The sequence below is a fragment of the Lepidochelys kempii genome, chromosome 15 (assembly GCF_965140265.1).
Source record: "Lepidochelys kempii isolate rLepKem1 chromosome 15, rLepKem1.hap2, whole genome shotgun sequence".
Classification (NCBI taxonomy): domain Eukaryota; kingdom Metazoa; phylum Chordata; order Testudines; family Cheloniidae; genus Lepidochelys; species Lepidochelys kempii.
The window spans coordinates 7,002,979-7,021,080 of NC_133270.1; positions in this window are offsets into that span (position 1 = coordinate 7,002,979).

Below are 18,102 nucleotides of genomic sequence, written 5' to 3' on the forward strand. Positions count from 1 at the left end.
AAGGTAAAAGGATCTAGGGTGCAGGCTGAGCAGCCCAAAGAAGACAACCTAAGGCACATGCTTAAGTGTATTGTTGAATCCAGGGCCTAAATCAACAAAACCTCCATTTTTTTATCATCTATTATTTGTGCTATGGTAGTCCCAAGAGCTCCCAACCAAGATCAAGATGTACTATGGTGCTATACAAACACTCACTGCTTTAAAGAATTTAGACTCAATAGACAAGCTAAAGGGCAGGAGGGGAAACAGAGGCACAGAGAGGTGAAGTGATTTGCCCAAGGTCACACAGTAGGTCAGGGAACGAGCCAGGAATAGAGCCCAGTGTTCCTCATTCTCAGTCCAGTGTCCTAGATATGAGGTCACACTGCACCTCTGAAGCATTCCTGAATTAACCTGAAGCTGAGACAAAATTTCCCATTGCTGCCCCAGAGCATCACAGCAAGCAGGGAACATAGCTGCACAAGTCAGGTTTCACTTGTTGCAGAGATTCCTGAGTCTTTATGCGCTGAGCAGACGAGGAGTAAGAAGGTATCCGTTTTACCTACTCACTTGTGGACTATAGTAACAATGCAGGAAAAGATCATTCATTTAAAGCAAAGTTCCAAAGAACAACAGGGCCAGATCTTCAGCTGGGGTAAACTGGGTGAGGGCCAAGGCATCATTTCCCAGGGTTGATCAGTAGCAGGTATCGTGATCTATCCAGGAGTCCGTGGGAACTCTTGGCTGAGTTCTTCACAAGGAGACCTGCTACGTCTCCGCTGCATACCAGGTTGAAGAATAATCCTCTGGAGGGAACACGTTTAGCTGTTCGCTAATGTCTGCATGAAACTGCTCAGCTAGGATGACAGGATAAAGCTGTACGAGGGGAAAGATTTACTGCACACCACGGGTATCCATTTAAGCGGAGCTGACAGCTATCCTCATCCTGGATGGGCCTTGATGGATTTGTTACTCACACTGAGAGGCATTTTAAAAGACCTATAAACATATTTAAGCGACCTTGAATTTCATCCAAATGAAATGAAAAACAAGAGGAAAGAGGCCGATTCCCTAGAACTGTCGTGCTGACCGCCTTTGATTGGATTAATATTAGTTATGGTGTAGTGGACAGTACAGAGCTCTCACTGGTTCCTCAACAGGTCATGAAACAGATAGAGAAAAATCAGCCCAGCCAGGGGATCAGGTGATCTGGAATTTCCTAGGCACTGACTTGGGGAATCCACAAGGAGCTTAAGATATTTTCTTGGGAAAGGGGAACAGGACTGGCATTAAACACAGGAGCTTGTGATTTGGGGAGTGTGTGGTATACCCACTAATTTTGCAGAGGCATAAATGACAGCATGAGATGCAAGGCAATGGAGAATCATGCCCTAAGATTAGTACTAATGTACTTCAGTGATGGGTGATTTAGAATATGATGGGGGGGGGGAAGAAAGAGGCAACTGCTTAGGACATCAAAACCAAAATTCCTCTTTAGCATTTTCTTAAATTATAACCAAACTAACTAACATTGGAGAAGCCCCATCAATGGACTACAGCATGGGGAACCTCAAAGCAGAGTCAGGAGGTGGAGGGGTATTTCATAGACTGAAGCATAGGAAGATGAGTGACTTAAACCAATCTTAAACAGGACCCTTCCCAGTTCCCATCCTGAAAAATAATGAAGGTCAGCAGGGTATTTAGAGAGAATTTTTCAAATATCTACCAGTGTGTACTGTGCTACAGTAGAAGCATGCAGTCCAATGGATTGGGTCTCAGGCTATGAAACTCAGGAGACCTGTGTGCTGCTAGGCTCTGCTTCTTCTACTTACCTGTTATGTGACCTTGAATCATAGAATATCAGGGTTGGAAGGGACCTCAGGAGGTCATCTAGTCCAACCCCCTGCTCAAAGCAGGACCAATCCCCAATTTTTGCCCCAGATCCCTAAATGGCCCCCTCAAGGATTGAACTCACAACCCTGGATTTAGCAGGCCAATGCTCAAACCACTGAGCTATCCCTCCCCCCAAAGTTAAGTTAAGTTAAGTTAAGTCAAGTCACGTTGCTTCTCTCTTTCCCCTTCCATCATCCATGTGACTTGTATATTTAGATTACAAACTCTTCAAGGGCAGGGCCTGTCTCTTAGTATGTGTCTATACAGAGCCTGGCACAAAACCTAACACTAACGTAAAATATTGGGAAATCAGACTGAGGAGCACTTTTCAGCTCTCCATGCATGTTTTGGGGGATGTCATCCCCAGCGCGGGTAGACATACGTGCACTACATGCTATAGAAGTGTAGTCATGGCAGCACAAGCAGCGGGATGGGCTAGCCACCTGCATAAGTACCGAGGATCTCAGACAGGATTGTAAAGAGGCAGCTAACCATCCCAGCACTCACAGCACAGTGGCTACACTGTTTTTTTATAATGTGCTAGCTCAAGCAAAGCTAAGATGTACGTTATCCACCTGAGCTGGTAATTACAGCTCCAGCTCCAATGTAGATGTATCCTTAGAGGTCAATATTGTCATCTGGAGCTGAAGGCCTAGGCACCAACTTCGTGGGTGCTCTGGGGCTGGAGCACCCATGGGGAAAAATTAGTGGGTGCTCTGCACCCACCAACAGCCAAGCTCCTCTCCCCCCGCCCCACCTCCTCTTCCCCCCCCCGAGCGTGCCGCGTCCCTGCTCCTCTGCCTACCTCTCAGCGTTTCCCGCCTGGCTGCCGCCAAACAGCTGTTTGGCAGCATTAGCATGCTCCGGGAGGTGGGGAAGGAGCGGGAACGTGGTGCGCTCAGGGGAGGAGGCGGGGATTTGGGGAAGGAGTTGGAATATTGGCAGGGAGGGGGCGGAGTTGGGACAGGGACTTCGGGGTACATGTTGGAATAGGGGCGGGGAAGGGGTGGGGCCTCATGGAAGGTGTAGAGTGGGAGCAGGGCCAGGGGCAGAGGCGGGGTCGAGCACCCACTTGAAAGAGGGGAAGTCGGCGCCTGTGGCTGAAGGAGAAACGCAGACTCATGAACTCAAGTCATGGCATGTAAGTGAATGTAAATGAATGGTTTGTACTTGGAAAATAGGGTATTCTGGGAGAAGGAAAATCTTTTGGTATCACTGAATAGTGGGATTCTTTCCTTCAACCCAGACAGAGGATGTTGAGCAGTGGAGTTGCTATATACCTCCTCATATTATAACTGCATCCAGCCCTACAGTTTGTTTACTCTTTGTGGATTGATCTAATTTTTTCAAAGCTTTAGGCTTGCAAAATGCATGTGGCATTTGTATGCTTCATTTGTGTGCCATTACCACGCTTGTGTGGCAAACTGGGTATCTATGGGTAGAAATACCCATCAGATGCACAGTTGTGTGTGCAACTACTTGTTTTGCAATGCAATTTCATTTCCCTAATTTGCAGTAACTGCACATGCAAATTATCTGTCTATCCATCTATAGTATTTGAGTACCTTCCATATAAAATGAATAGCAATACTAAACTCCCTAATGGGTAAAATCTCCTTTTGGGATATGGGTGGTTTGTTTTTTGGCTGGCTGCTTGGTTGATTTGTTTGTTTCAGATTTTGTTTTGTTGTGGGGAGGGTGTTTGGATAGAAGGTGTCCATGCTGTGAGGATCATTCTTGCTACGGTAGAAAGGCTTTTTCGAAGGAGCAGCATTTCCTAAAGATGGTCAGGCTCTGAATTCACCTGATCTCTGGAAGTTCACTCCCTAGCTGGATCCCCTCCACCAAGAATGCTTTGTTCCCAACTGTTGCACACTTCATCGTAGGCTTTGTGATCGCCCTAGGAGACCACAAGTGACTCAGTTGTGTTTCTTCTTATGTGGCATCTCCATTACTGAAGGTTTGCAGTCATGGCAGCCCAATCTGTATGATCCTCTGCTAATCTCTTTGTGGATAAATTCTCCTTTTGAGCCACCCAGGACACCACGTCGTCCATCCAAGATCTTCTTTTTCTGCCATGTATTTTTCTGCCATCAGCTTTCCCTTCCAGTGCTCATAAACATGCATCACCCACTAAATCTCTTAAAGTACTCCTTGCAAATCAAATCTTTCTTCTCATATGATCTATAATCTGGTTCATAAAAATGAAATGGGGCTCTCATTTCCGTGCCTTTTGGAAATCGTGCTCTGTGGATAGTGATGATGCCAGCCAGCCTCTTTGGATGCCAACTTTTAGGCTTTTTAAGTTTTCCCAAGACATGCCTTTAAAATGCAGCTGCAGGGCTGGTATATGTGAAGCCATTACTGAATCTTGTGGCATGCCATGAGTCCTTATGGACTTCTTATAAAAAGAACTTCTACCAGTAGCTGCTTTGGGTGTTTACAAAGATGTCTTGTTTTGTTTTATATGGCACTATATCCAGAATCAATCTGTAAAGCAGGAGACCAGATAGACCCCTACTCTGCTTTTTTGCATAATGTCTTATCCTCAAACATTCCAGCTTGGTTAAATCATTGACTTCTGAGACATTTCTGTAAATTCTTGCTGCCACCAAACAAGAAAAAATGGTTGGACTTTTGCAATTTCTCTTTCTTTCTTTCTTTCTTTCTTTCTTTCTTTCTTTCTTTCTTTCTTTCTTTCTTTCTTTCTTTCTTTCTTTCTTTCTTTCTTTCTTTCTTTAAGTCCCCTAACTTTTTTCTGCTGCTGCTGCTGCTTCTTCATTCCAGATTGAACTCCGCTCTGGCTCTCCCAAAGCAATACATTCATTTATCAGGATTGCAAGTTTTTACACATTGGCAGACTCAGTGGCTTTCCATTGGGTTCATGGCTCTCAGCCACCATACGGAATGAGTTGCACATTTTCACTCCTTATCAGAGTTGAAGATGGAAATATTTCCTTGCATCTTCTCAGATTAGTTCCACAGTTGTACATGCGCAGGAAGTTTTTAACACTTACATGGCTGATAGGTGGATGTTGTTATTAAAGGTGAACCTCAAAGCTTTTATAAGATACTGCCCTGTGTGAGTTCGATTCAGTGGAGTTATATGCATGTAACAGAGGTGAATCTCTATTGATCTGTCACCTTATCTATCTGTGGATCAATCACAGTTCTTTCTCTCACCTGCAGTGTTGTGAGTCCATAGCACAATCACCCAACTCATCAGTGCAGCTAGTTTAAGTAATGGTAATGGACCAGACTTTCATCTCACTTCCACGGTTGTAATTGGGGTGTGACTCTCTGAAGCCAATTGAGTTACGTGCATTTACACAGCTAAAAGTGAAAGCAAAAATCTGGCCCTTTGAAATCACTGGCTGTTGCAAACACAGCGTCTGGGGCTCAGCTCTTGGCAGGTAAGTGAGGGAGATGATAAGACTATTTTGAATTATTGCTGTGGCTTTCTCCACCACATCATATATGATGGTGTGGAAGGGTACTACACTAGGAGCAGGACCTGGACGTATTCTCTCTTTGTGGGACAGAGGCAAACAGTGTGTGTCTGGGGCATTTTCTTTTGGGAGATGCAACATACTCTTTCTCCCCATTGGATCCAGTGCATGAGCTGGCATGGAAAGGGACCTGGCACACGTTAACCCTGATTCCCATTTATACTAAGACCCCTTTACCCCACACTGCCAGGGGATTGGGGCCCTGCAGTGGGAGTTTAATTTAACGTCTCTGAGGGTCCTTTATGAGGCCAGAATGTTGAAAAAGAAGCCTGATTATGACAGGGCCATGGTGTGATGAATGCTCTGAGCCTGATAAGCCATTTGAGATAATTATTTGCAAGTCCTAAGGGCCCAGCCAATCCACAAGCCAGCTCTAACCAGGTGACCCCAAGGTATGTGTATAGTCCCCTAATGAAGCAGCCTGGCCAGTCAGTGTTGCTATCTTGTTGGGGATGCTCCCTGCTATCTGTTCTGATGGATGGCTGCTGGTCCAGCCCGTGCCTTCTCCTGCTCAAGCCGCGTCTGGTCACCCTGCTGTACCGACACATGGGATATCTATCTGAGTTTAGAAATTAGCCCTTCATTTACTCACTGTCATCCAATTTTTACCACCGTCACTCATGTTGGGGAGCCCCTTGACTGTTTCACTAGCCCCATTGTTTTCAGTGTTAGCTCCATGTTACACCCATTGATTTAGAGTTAAAGCACTCTAAATAAGCCACCTCCATGAGAGACATAGCTCCCAGTGCAGCTCCCAGCAGTGGTACACTGTTTACACGGGCACTTTACAGCGCTGAAACTTGCTGTGCTCAGGGATTGTGTTTTCACACCCCTGAGTGAGAAAGTTGCAGCGCTGTAAATTGCCAGTATAGACGAGGCCTTAGCCCCATGTTAGCAAGGCTGGCAGAATCGAGCCACCAGTGGTGTCTCCATAGACTCTTTGGAGTGGCTGGAAAAGCGTGGTTGGCATGGAAGCTCTTGATGATGCCAGCTCCAATGTATTTTCATCTTCTGCCCCACAGTGTTGCTTTCCCAGAGGCTATTTCCTCCTTGCACTTAGTTTAAGGTAGCAGTCAAGGTAGCACAATTGTCTCCCCTGGCTCCAAAGAAGTCATAAATTGATATTGGTCTGAAGTTGATCAGGTGTTTTGGTGAGCAAGGGGCAGAAGCTAGGCTCCACCCACTCCCTGCCCTGGGATGAAATAGTAGGTATTCAGAATGTGTTTTCCATGTACGTCTGGATGCAAGGGCCAGAGAAAGCTGTACAGGAGCCTAAAAGAGGTCTTATTCCTCAGTTAACTCCTGCATGGGTGTGCAGTCCAAGACAGAACTGAGCCGTAGGTGGACAGTGACAATGATACCGTAGAGCTATCAGATAGATAGAGGGGTATGCATGGCAATGATAGATGTCAGAGGGAGTTTTTCTGCCTCTAGCATATAGCAGGCTTGCATGTGGGAGGTTTACAGGCAGAGCCCATTCTGACAAGAAAACGAGCTTTTCATTTAAAAATAACCCAAAACGTAAAAACATGATCCAGCGCTTGGCCTCCCTTAAAGCATTTCATTCAACTCAGTTTTGATCTCCTAGACCCCGCCCCTTTAAACATACAAAGCTAGCCCACCAAGGAGATGATTTTAGCAGCGTTCCTAGCCTACAACCGACACTTCCTTGCCGCTGTAAGCCTAGAAAGCTGCTAGGTTGAGCAGTGTCCAAGCAGGTTCTTCCTGCTGTTCAATGGAAACATTTTCTGTGTGTTTTAAATAGGTGGGTTTTTTTTTCAGTTCTTTGAATGAAGGGAAGGCTTTGAAAACACATTATTAAATCCTTCTCTTCATCTTGCTGGGTCTGTTCTTTCTCCCCTAATTCTGGGCTGCAGCATAGGTATGCAGAGCAGACTAGATCCAGGGCTTTGGCTAATGTGATCTTTTAAAGTCATTTTTGGACATGAAATGGGAAAGTAAGGCCAAAGCTCATTCCAGGCAAGGATTTCAGTTTCATTTGAGTCCATTTCAAGAGCCTGCACAGGGTTAGTTTTGCTATTTTTCCCCCCATTCCAAAAAACCTCAAAGAAGGAGATTCCACCACCTCCCTAGGTAATGCATTCCAGTGCTTCACCACCCTCCTAGTGAAAAAGTTCTTCCTAATATCCAACCTAAACCTTCCCCATTGCACCTTGAGACCATTACTCCTTGTTCCGTCATCTGCTAACGCTGAGAACAGTCTAGATCCATCCTCTTTGGAACCCCCTTTCAGGTCGTTGAAAGCAGCTTTCAAATCCCCCCTCACTCTTCTGTTCTGCAGACTAAACAATCCCACTTCCCTCAGCCTCTCCTCATAAGTCATGTGTTTCAGTCCCCTAATCATTTTTGTTGCCCCCCACTGGACGCTTTCCAGTTTTTCCACATCCTTCTCATAGTGTGGGGCCCAAAACTGGACACAGTAGTTCAGATGAGGCCTTGCCAATGTCGAATAGAGGGAAACGATCACTTCCCTTGATCTGCTGGCAATGCCCCTACTTATACATTCCAAAATTCTGTTAGCCTTCTTAGCAACAAGGGCTCACTTCCAGCTTCTTGTCCACTGTAACCCCTAGGTCCTTTTCTGCAGAACTGCTGCCGAGCCATTCGGTCACTAGTCTGTAGCAATGCATGGGATTCTTCTGTCCTCAGTGCCGGACTCTGCACTTGTCCTTGTTGAACCTCATCAGGTTTCTTTTGGCCCAATCCTCTAATTTGACTAGGTCCTTCTGTATCCTATCCCTACCCTCCAGCATATCTACCTCTCCTCCCAGTTTAGTGTCATCTGCAAACTTGCTGAGGGTGCAGTCCCCGCCATCCTCCAGATCATGAAGATATTGAACAAAACCAGCCCGAGGACCGACCCTTGGGGCACTCCATTGGACACTGGCTGTCAACTAGACATGGAGCCATTGATCACTACCCGTTGAGTAGAAACAGGAGCTGGCACAACCAAGTGATGCAGTTATTTATCCTGAACAAAACAGGGGGCTTTTGGGAGTGACCTTGTCATTCTCTGGTAGAGATCAGGCACATCCTGGAGGCAATGAGCTTTTCACAGGCAGCTGAAGGGTGTGAGATCGTATGTTACTGGCGGGAGTAAAGGAGGGTCATCGGCTGGCTGATTCAGAGAGCTCTGGTGACTCTCCTTGAGACCCTGCGTGCCCACTTGCTCGCCATTACATTGGTTAGTATGCAGTGAGAAAAAGTCAAGGAGCTGCCTAGAGTGGAATCTGCGATAGCTAATAAGCCATTGCATCAGATACCGCAGTGGGACATTGACACCATTGAGAGGGAAAGAAAAGAAAGAGACTTGTATGAGAGCATATTTTTGTGTGATTCGAGAGGGAGAGAGAGAGTTCACACCGACCTATTATTTTAGACAAAACATTCCCAGAGGAAGATGCCTGGCAAATTACCCTGAACACTTGCATTTGCAGAGCAGGTGTTTTGGCTTCTCCCAAGGCACTTTGGAAAATGTTATGGAAGGAGGGAACAACATGGGGGGTGGGAAACCAGAGGAGCCAAAACGTCCCAGCAGGCCGAGGGCAAAGTTTGAAATCCAAAAACACAGTGGACCTCGAAGGGGGAAACGTGTCATCAGACTCCAGTGCCTCCTCATGCCTCTTCACTGCTGGTGGGTGGAAGAAGAGACTGTGCCTTTGTGGTGATTTATGGGAGTAACCGCTTCGCCCGAGGCAGGTGAGGTGACAGAGCAGCACTGGAAGCGCTGATTGGCTAACACAAACGTTGCCTATGGAATGCAGGCAGGAAAGACGTAGCAAAGACATAAATGCTTGGTGAGCCCAGCGATATGTATTAGAAATATAGAAGTTGCTTTTCCAAATCAGACTACTGGTCTTTGTGACCCAACATCCTGCTTCCAGGGATGGTCAGGACACAGTCGCCCATGAGAGATGACTCATTGTCTACACGCACACAATTATGGAGCTGGCCAGCTGCACATCACTATTCTGTCTCCCTACATGGTCCTCTTCCCTGGACGTATCACCTCAAAAGCATTAATGCATTGTATCTTCACATCACCCTGTGGGGTAGGGAGATGCTGTCCACAGACAGGGACCTAAGGCTCTGTCTACATGGCCCTGGAGTTTGGACTATGGGGGTGTGAACTGCAGCTCACACTAGCGTGCTCTGCTGTAACACCCCTGTGTGGATGTTGCTGGTGTGACAAAAGGTACCTAGTTTGCATGAACGTAATCCTCTTTCAGACAGGACGATGTTAACATGCACTAGGTACCCTGTAGTTTGCACCAGCAGTATCCATATGGGGGAGTTACAGCAGAGCATGCTAGAATGTTGTGCAATTCACACCCCCATAGTCTAAACTGCAGGGCCATGTACACAAGCCCTGAGACGCAGGGCAGACTTGCCCAAGGTCACCCAAGAACTTGGGAGCTGAGCCAGGAAGTGAATCTAAGCCTCTGGAAATGCAGACCGGTGCCCTGTCCACTAGCCCAGTGTTTCTCAACCTTTTTGACACCAGGGACCAGCTTGCTGCCTTCCTAAACTGTGTCATGGAGATCTGTCCCGGTCGTTGAGAAACACTGCACTAGACCACCCTTCCTACCCTGTTGGGCAAAGAAACAAAATCTCTTCCCAGTCTCCACGGGTGATCATCTTATGTCCCAAAACATGAAATTTCATATCTCCATTATTGGAGGCATACTAAGGTACAAAGCAATAGAAAAGCCACCAGCCTTTACAGGCATGAATTGGCTACCTTGTAGGATTTCTCTGTGATCCCCTTCACGGTCTGCCTGAGCTGCCAGGCGGGGAGAAGTTCTTTGTTGTTGAATTTGAAGCCACGGATGTCTTTCCAAGTTGTGAAAGGCTCAGTTGCCTCCCCAGACAGTAGGTGGAGCTCTCAGCTGTAGAGTCCATCAGGATCCTGATCTGCATGTAAACAGGGCTTTTCACTTTAAGGAAATTTTCCACATTATTTTCCACTCGTGAAAGCATCCAGCCGTGGAAGGATTGGTGAGAAAGAGGAGGCAATGAGCACAGCGTGTCACCTTTAGGTTGTGGGTTTGAATCCAGCCACGGCTGCTAGTGACAAACATTGTTCTAATGGCCATATGGTGATTTCTCTGACATGCTCCCTTTTCACCACAATGGATTCCATGCTACCGCTCTCCCCTTATATCCGCCTAAGGCTTGATTTTCAGAGGTGCTGAGCAACTCAGAGTCTAAATGACGTGCGTTGTAAACTGATGACTGCAAAAGTGTCAGGACAATGGAGACTCAGACCCTAAATATTGAAGTTCTTCCATATACTGTATGTCAACATTCCTACTGCTTTCCCTATTGAACTGCTCTTCATGGTCACCGAAGACTGGAAGTCAGAAAAAAAAAAGTCAAAATGGTATTTTCTTCCTTTCAACTCACTTTTCCCAGTGGAAGAAAGCTTTGTCCATATTTTCCCAGGGTCAGAACCCCTCCATTTTAACCACCCATTCCCCCCACCCCAAAAAAGAACAATGAAAAAACCCAACCTGTAGAAGGCAGCTCTTTTCCTTACTCTTGCATGTCCAGATATTTTGTTTTAAGGGCTCAGGAGCATACAAAGTATTTTAAACTTGTGGGAAAAAACAGGTTGGAGGTTTTTCTCTTGTTGCTAAACCCTTGAGTCCCAATCCAGCAAAGCAGTTGAGCACATGCTTAACCGTAAGTGCACTGAGTATTTATACTGAGTTCAATGGGATCACCCAGATGCTTAAAGTTAGGCATGTGTTTCAGTGTTTTGCTGACTGGGGCCTTGTATGATGGAAACTTCTCTAAGGCTACTCCTTGCGTGAGGCCAGCCAGTTCTCCTGAATTATACAGGCTCTCTGTCTCTCTCGTGTGCCTAGCCAAGCACAGAGAAACTGTAGAGTTTGGCAGCCTCCTTTGATCTTGCCTGGCCAAGCCCAAGTCTGATGGGGAAATTCCACACCCTGCGCCCCCTTTCCAACATTCTTGCCAGCTTCTGCAGATGTTGATTCAGATGGGATTTTCTCTCTCCGTGGTGTGTGTGTGTGTGTGGGAAGGTGAGGGGTAGTTTCAGTGGTGAGCCAAGGCTGAAGGGCTAACATGAATGGCATGCTTCTGTGAAAGGCACTCTATTTCCAACTGATAAAAGGAAATAATTTTACACAAAGCACAGTCTATGGAACTTGCTGCCACAAGATATTAAGCTGAGTAGGATTTAAAGATGGATTAAACCTTTCCATGGATAATGAGAAGATCCTTGGTTGCATTACACAGAAATAATGAAAAGATAGTCCTTATCCCAAAGGGCTTACAACTCAGGTACAATTGCACCATGAATACATTTGTCCTGCTAACATCCTGAGACAAGCCTATTCAGTTACAGTAGGAAACAATTTTTCCTGATTCAGGGCTTGATCTGATGCCCATTGAAATCAATGGAGGGATAGCTATTGACTTCAGTGGCCACTACGTTAGGCCCTGAGTGTGTATTCTTTGTCAAATGGTGGAGAGAATCACCCAAGAGGCAAATCTCCAGCTGCTCAGTTTCCCTTTACAGGCAGCTAGAGCTCTTGCTCTTTGTGTTGTACATGAGCGTGTAGAAGTTCATATATTTATTTTCATGCTCACTACCATGCAGCATTGTAATTCCATGACTGATGGCAAAGGGAACCAATTGATAGTCCCATGCCAGAGCTGGGATGTTGTCAGTAATATATAGGTTTAATTTTTATTGCTTTAGTTGTTTATTTAATTTATTTATGTATGTATTTGCTTTTAAAAAAAAAAAAAAAGTACAATCCACATCAGACACATGCCTGTGTATGGAACTGCCGTTGAATTCAGTGACAACTGGCTGGCTGTGTCTGGTGGCAGAAACTGATCTCTCGGTTGCTCCATCTCTAGTCATTTAGGATGAGATTTCAAGGAGTTAGGAACCCAAATCCCATTCAATTTCAATGGAATTTGAGGGCCTAACTCCTGTGAGCTCTTTAGTAAACTCCAGCCTTATATTGCACTCATCACAGTGTTATTTGAGTGCCTGAGTTGCCGTGATAAGTGAGCATGGCAGCTGATCTCCTCACTGAGCGTGGTGTCCAGGAGTATTGACTGTGATATTCTCCCTTTGCTATGGGCTAAATCCTGGTCCTGTTGAAATCAATAGGAAAACTCCTACTGACTGCAAGGAAAGCTGGATGTGATCCTATTAATAGCTATGGGTTTCTCCATGCAGAGGGAGTGCACAGTATTGGGGGGCCAAGATCTACCATGTGGCTCAGCAGACAGTATTCAGCCCTGAAAGATGAATGAAACGTCTTGGAGCTTTGCATGATTATGCAAGTCTCTGGTATCTGAGGGCTGCCAGTGTGGTGCTGAGTGCTCCCATTGCCTGTGTAAGAACATATCTGCATCACATGGTGGTGGGTTGGTGCAAGTTCTTTATCAATTTGCTGGTGATGTTAATGTGTGTGGAAGCGCAGGGTTCATAGCCTTGGGGCTGGAGCCAGGTATAGCATGTGGAGACAGCTCTGCCAGTCCCTGTCAGCCCCAATCCATAGTGCCCCCTGCTATTCCAATCTCAGCCCTCTTTGAAGTGGCCAGCTGAGCCCACATCACGAGGTGTAGGTATGAGGTACACAGTGTTCCACACAGAAATGAGGAGAGCCAGACAAAGCTGCCAGAGGCCGTTTCCACTGGTCACCAATCCTGCTGGGACTCAGATCTCAGAATCTGGTTGTGAAAGGCAGCTCTTGAAAAGGAGTTCAGGCCCCAACACATGTCCCCATCCAGCTCACCTTATCGCAACCCCTCTTCCTGTCTCTTTCAATCTGCCCCCACCCCACCACGCCGCCATCATTCTTTCTCTATAGAAATGGCTAGCTCTTTCTTAGATGTATTTATATTATTTGCTTCAATGGCCTTCTTGGCAGCTTATTCCATAGTTTTACTGCCTTGTCAAGGAATTGCTGCAGCTGGAATTCCCTCTTTGTAATGGTTAGATTGTGTCCCCCAGCATTTGAACCTCTCCCCCCCCCCCACCTCCCCAAAACTAGTGAGAGCAATTTATCTTGTTCTCCTTCATTCAATCCCTTCCTAATTTGGAAAACTTCTGTTCAGCTCTCCTTAGAGTCTCCTTAGAACCTGGAATCATCCCAGTTGCCCCTCTCCTCCGGGCAGTAATATCTTCTTATGACCACAAGTGAATGCAGTCATTATTTTAGATGTGGTCTAACCTGTGGCTTGCACAGTAATACAGTAACTGTATCCCCTCTTTTGGTTTCCATCCGATCCCTTGGTTGAGGCAGCCGCAATATCCTAGTTTCTTTCTTTTCTTCCTTATCTTTTTTTCCCCCCACAGCAGCCATAGACAGAGCTGAAGGCATCAAAAGATTTTTGTGATTTATTAAAAGACTTTATCCCTTCCTTTTCTTTCTGCTCCCTTTGTCCTAATATACTGGCTTCTCAATGCAACCTTGAAAGTTATTCTGATGCCTTATCATATGGATGTCAGATGTATGTACTTTTGCTTGTCCTGGGAAGAGTGATTGCTGACCAGGAATGACAAATATCTTATTATTTGACTACACGTGGGATTTTGAAGAAGGGTAGAACACAAAGGAGCATTGTGGTAACCCTCTCTTTGAGCAAGAACAGGAGTCAGAGTGATTGATTGATCTATCTAATCTATCTATATATGTATCTGTCTATCCCCATACACCCTATCTCTCCTCAGACACCCCCTCTATCTATCTATCTATCTATCTATCTATCTATCTATCTATCTATCTATCTATCTATCTATCTATCTATCTATCTATCTATCCTTTTGCAAAATTTGACATTTCAGAACTTTTAAATCTAGAAAATTGCAGCCAGTTCTCTAGTTGGTATTAAATGGCAGTGGGGCAAGGGGAGAAGATTTCATCTATTTGTCCCCGATTTGTTTTTCACATTTGGAAAGTTCAGAATTCAGAATGTCATAAAAACTGCAAAATTCAGAACAAAAATCTAGCAGCTCCTTTCCAAGTTGCAATTAGTAAAACAGACAGAATGGAGTCTTTCGGACTTTTCAGGAGTGTTCGCCCCTGCGAGTTCTTACGCCACTCCTCCACTGCTGTCCGTTTCTCTAGTGTGAACAAAGCAGGCCCTTGATGCCATTGCTCAAGTTGAAAAGCAAAGGTGATCAGACATCTCCTATCCACTCTCCTTCCCACTCGCAGCCGAGAGAATTATTTCCTTATTTTAATCTATTTAAAATCTTCTTATTGCTTCTATTCTGATCATAGCCTGAGAGTACTGTGCCTCATTTTATGTCTACACTGCACACTCCTTATGGCGGTGTATAGAGTACCCTTGGTGGCATTTCTAAAGCACCTAAACAGATGAAGTGCCTAAATCCCATTGAAATCAACAGGCATTATACTCTTAACTTGGGTAGTTTTTAATATCCCACTTGGCACCTATCTGCATCTTTAGGTGCCTAAATACCTTTGAAAATCGGTCCCTCTGGCACCCAAATTGCACTGAATTTCAGTGGGTGTTGGGTGTCTAACTCTCTTAGTTCTCTTTGAAAATCCCAGACAAAATCTACATAGTTCTGAATCAGGCTGTTACTCATTGCTTGCTGCATCTTAAAACACAAGCCATCTATTTGGTATCATCAGCCAGCTTTGATATCCTACAGGCGATGTTTCTGCCCAAGTCAATTACTTGTGTGATAACTGACGGGTCCAAAGTTAGACCCTGGGAGTGTCCCAGTAGTTATTTTCGTCCAGCTAGAAAAGCTCCCTCTTCTTATCTCTTGTCCCCAACAATCTAACCAAGTAATTTATTCCTACCTGCTAGAAAGGAAGAAAGAGAGGGACTGATGTTTGTTGTTTTAAAATCTTGGGAGGTGCTCAGATACTAGAGTGATGGGTGCCATATAAGAACCTAGATAGATAGATAGATCGTCCCAGTTTCTTCAGACAGTTTTTTATCCCATAGTCTATTTGACCCTGTATTCTATTTCTCTCTCTCACTAAGCTGATAATCTTTGTTGTGGAAGCTTATCAAGTGATTTCTGACAATCTAGTAACTATAGAACATCCATGAGCTTTTCCCTCAGGCACCATGGCAGCAATATCTCTAAAGAACTCCTAGTAAAGCGAGGCCTGCTCCTCATAAATCACACACACATATTGGTTGTCTCTTAATCAATCTTTTCCAGGTGTTCCCTCACTAAACCCTGATTGTTTGGAAGGCTTTCCTTGCAATGTGGATTTTTAACCAGTCAGTAATTGCTTGTGGTGCTCCAAGTCTTTGACTTTACTTTGCATGATAGTGTCTTGTTTGCTGCTTGCCTGTCCACAGAAATCGGAACTGTCGTCAGAGAGCTTGTTACAATATGCGATTATAACTCCTGGTTGGATGTCATTATGGATTCTCTACCTCAATATCTGACCACCTGAAAAGAATCTAGACTGTTTCTTTATTAACAAATCTTTTCAATTTTTTTCTTAGTGCTCATAACTCCTCCTTCCCTATCATCAAGTACCAGGAAATAGATGTACTCTTCTTGAGTGGCTATCCATTGGGAACAGCCTTCAGGGCTGGTCAAAATTTTATACTGTAACTTATTTTCCCCAATAGAAAGCTGAGGTTTTGACTACGTAATTTTCACAGAAAGTGTCTGTTGTCCTCAAAATAAAATTAAAATAAAAAATTGATATTTCATCAGTGAACCAACCTCCTCCCCCCCCCCAAATGTGACAATTTCTTAACTTTCAGAAGTTTTTGAATGAAAATTTTTGAATTTCCATTAGTTTTATTTTTGAGTGTGTGTGTTTTATTAAAACTTTTTTTCGCATCTTTTTGTCTAAATTTTCTATGGACAAGAAAAAAATTCTGACCAGTTCTATCTACATTTTCATAAAGATAGAAGTAAAATAATTGTTTAACAATTCCTTTGTTCCCATATCCAATTCAGCACTATTTTTTACTGTTTTTCTCTATCTTCTGTAGTTATTTTTGAGGAACCTTTTAATGTCAATTGAAATATTGTCTAGAGCTTGACAGTCACGTTTTTCCTTTTATCCCTCTCCTTATTACTCTGAGTTAATTTGACTTATTTTTCTAGACCTCTAGTGTCACAACCTCTTTTTCATCATCCTTATTAGCAACCAGTTTACTGGTTTCAACAGAGTGGAGAGTTAGCCTCTCTTTCTTATACACCTCTGCTCATCTCTCTTCAGTAGGGCTGAATGACAAGAATCCAAAACCTTACAGCAGCATCAACTACCCAGTCATTAAGTCATTCTTAAGGCACTGATGATGAACGAATAATTAACTGGAAACATCACACAAACTAGAGCTGGTCAGAAAATGTTTTTTTCCCCCAGGGAATATTTTGGGGGGTTTGTTGAAAAATCAAAAAAATGAATTATATCATCCAAAAACAAAATATTTAATCTAAAAATAATTCAATTCAGAAATGCCACCGCAGTGCCTGTTGGGAGTTGTAGTTTGGGTGCTTCATGATTCTATTTTCTTCTTTAGGCTGGTCTTCCTGGTTGGACTACATCTCTCGTGGCTTACCACAGTCTCCTCTCTTGATGAGGGTAGAGAGCGCATCATGGGAATCCCATAGCCACGTTGCATCATGGGAGATTAAGTCTAGCTGTGGATCCCAGCCCACTGAGGAGAATGGAGCCATGAGGCAGCTGAAAAACCAGTTTTCTGTGTGATAGCAAACTAATAAATTAACATAAACTGGAAGATTGCTCACAGTATGTAAAACTTGGATGCAACTTCAAAATAGAAAAGGAGTACTTGTGGCACCTTAGAGACTAACCAATTTATTTGCCTTTTCTTTTTGCGAATACAGACTAACATGGCCGCTACTCTGAACAAAAATTCAAAATAGAATCTCCAGTTCCAGCTAAATTGCTTCCTCAGTTTCTGAGTTACTGAAACATGTACACAAAAAATCCTTTGTCTGTATGACAATCAAAAAATGATCCCAGTAAGACTCGGCTGTAGCTAATGAACCGAGGGTGTAACAAACCACTGGTGAAAATCTTTTTTCTTTCTAGAGCGGGTCAAAAGGGGGAAATGGTGGTGGTTGTGTTTTGCTTGCTTGTTTTGTTTTTTTTTTAATCTCTTCTGTTCTTTAATTTGAAATTTCAAGATTTGAAAATTTTCCCCAGCTGAATCGTTGGTCAGAAAATGAGGAGAAAAAAAAAATCACAAAACATGTCATCAAAAACATTCCCTCCCTCCCCCCCCCTTTGAATTTGACATTTCAAAATTCGGATTTGTCAGTGTTTCAGATGTCAACATATGAACCAGCTATCCTTCTGTCCTTCCTTTCTTTGGAAAATCCACTGTGGCTCTTGTTTCTCTCTCCTTCGTAATTAGTGGTTTGGTGGAGAAAAAGAGTAGAATGAAAATAATGTAAAAATAAGAGGGCCTGGGGGATATCTGGTAATCAGTCACCAAAACCAGGCCCTTTGTTTTGCTGAAATTGGATTTGAGGTATAGTTTTGGGGGGAGGGATAGCTTGAGCATTGGCCTGCTAAACCCAGGGTTGCAAGTTCAATCCTTGAAGCAGCCATTTAGGAATCTGGGGCAAAAATTGGGAATTGGTCCTGCGTTGAGCAAGGGGTTGGATTAGGTGATCTCCTGAGGTCCCTTCCAACCCTGATATTCTATGATTCTATGTTATTGCCAC